Source organism: Vigna radiata, chromosome 6 (assembly GCF_000741045.1).
Source record: "Vigna radiata var. radiata cultivar VC1973A chromosome 6, Vradiata_ver6, whole genome shotgun sequence".
NCBI lineage: Eukaryota > Viridiplantae > Streptophyta > Magnoliopsida > Fabales > Fabaceae > Vigna > Vigna radiata.
In genome coordinates this window covers 11,491,432-11,493,802 of record NC_028356.1, presented here as the reverse complement: position 1 = coordinate 11,493,802, position 2,371 = coordinate 11,491,432, and positions in this window count along the sequence as shown.

Here is a 2,371-nt window from a genome sequence, read left to right as displayed (position 1 = left end):
AGGCAGTATCATCCATGTTTTCCTGCGAACAATACATGCAACAATAAAAACTCTGGAGCTCAAAATGTCACACACATGCTTCCTCACACACAATTCATTCATACACCATGCCTAGCATCATGACCACAATCATAAATTCATCACCCCTCTATTTCCTGGATATCAACATGCATTGCAACTAAATTTTCTTTCACATCAAATAATCATCAAATAGATCCATCATGCACACCAGTTAGTCAAACATTTTTAGAACAAGTAATAAAGCCAAGAATACACACCAAAATTAAAATTCAACCTATTTTAGGAATTTAAAATGCAAGAGTGCAAGAAGAAATTATAGGTTGTCTCCTAGTAGCGCTTGTTTAAGGTCGCGAGCCTGACCCAAACCTGGTTGGCACTCGTCAGTAAGTGCACTATCTTCCACCACCCATTAGTAGGTGTACCGTCCGGATATCCTTCAATGGATACCAAAAATTTAGCATCCCTCAGTAGATGCTACCCAAGAATTGTTCACAAAATTCAAAAATACAAGTTCCAAAGAAAATAAAACCAAAAACCGAAAAAGAAAATTGTTCCTACAAATACAAACTTTTATTTCCAACAAGATCAGCTCTTCTTCTTCACATTGGGATCTCCATCATCCCACCAACTCACTTTTCTTCGGTCCACCTTCTTGGTCACTTTTAAATATGGTCTTTGAATCTCCACCAATCCTTTTTCCTTCAGCTCCTTGACCATCCATTCCTTTCTCTTAAATCTCACCTTGCTCCTTGGTAGGAGTGGTTCTTCTTTTGCTCTTGAATGAATGGTTCTTCTCCCTTTATTTTCAGGCACCTGCAAAACACAACAACTGTCATACTGAAAATTAATACCTGGAATATGTCTTCCTCTACAACTTCACTTCTGGCTCTTTTATATTTGACTTTTCTAACTGCCCTCTGCACAGTTTCTTTAGAGCCATAAAGCAATACTCGATCATAATCCTTTAGCTTTATTCCTCCATCATGGACACGTATGACCATCTTGGAGGTTCGCATGAACGGTCTTCCCAAGATTAATGAATTTTTTCCTTCATTAGCCATATCCACAATTATAAAGTCAATCAAAAACTCCAACTCATCAATCCGCACAATTGCATCTTCTACCATCCCAACAGGTTTCTTCCTAGATCCATCTTCCACTGTCAAGATTACTTTAGTAGGCTTCAATTTTACCCCTTTTAACTTCTTGAAATCACTGAAAGGCATCAAATTAATGCTTGATCCTGAATCAATCAAATCCTCTCCTAGATCCACATTATTGATAACACAAGGAAGGGTCAAAGCTCCTGAATCCTCTAGTTTCTGTGGATGATTCTTCTTCCTGGGTTTTGCCCACTACTCCTGATTTTCTTCATAGCCTAAATCAAGTAACCTTTTCAGATAGTATTTGATCTTGTCATCCCCCTCAGGAGTTGGTGACGATGTTAAAGGATTAAGAGGTGCCTCCTTAAGAAGTTGGCAGAGTGACTCTCTAATGTCTTCCTTCTCCTTTTCTCTTTCCAATTTCTTCCTTTCGCTTCTCTTATGTGTATTACTCATCCTTTCCTCCTCTTCGTCATCGCTGCTGCCAATCTCAATTATTTCTTCTTCTAATCTCCTCTTTCCTCCTGTTGCAACAACTTTGCATTCATCTTTTGGGTTAACATCAGTATTAGCCTGAAATTGATGCTTTTCTGTGGTTTCAACCCTCTTAGACAACTGTCCTATTTGTGTCTCTAGTAATCTAAAAGTTGCTTGATCACTTGCTTGTTGAGATTCATGGACCTTCAAAAATTTATCAAACCTGTCAGTCAATCCTCTGACTGTCTCAGTCAAGCTGCTTAATTGCTGCCATAAAGGAGAAGGTTGCTGCCGGAATTGACCTCCTTGTCCGGAAGAAGCATTTTGGCCTTGCCCAATACTTGGATGATTTTTCCAACCTTGGTTAAAGTTACCTTGGTTGAAATTTCCCTGTTTATACGGAAATTGGGCCCCCATGTAATTCACGTCCTTTTGCATCTCCTCTGTAAAAGCACATTGACCGTTAATATGGTCACCAACGCACAGATCGCATAATTGTTGAGCCTGGGAAATATTTCTGAGCCCCCGAGGAAGTTCAGAAACAACCTTTAGTAACTTGTCCAATTTCTGATTGAGGAGGTGTGATGAGTGGTTATTTCTTGAACTATATTTAGTTTATTGCACTTAAATAAACCAGGGAATTGTGTTTAATTGTCTGTTATTTCCCCGTTTTCCAAATTCTGCTTAATTTTGTCGGAAATTCGTAATTGTGCTAATTTGGGTTTTCTGAGCTGATTAAGTGCATTTTGGTTGCAGGGAAATTTTGGGAA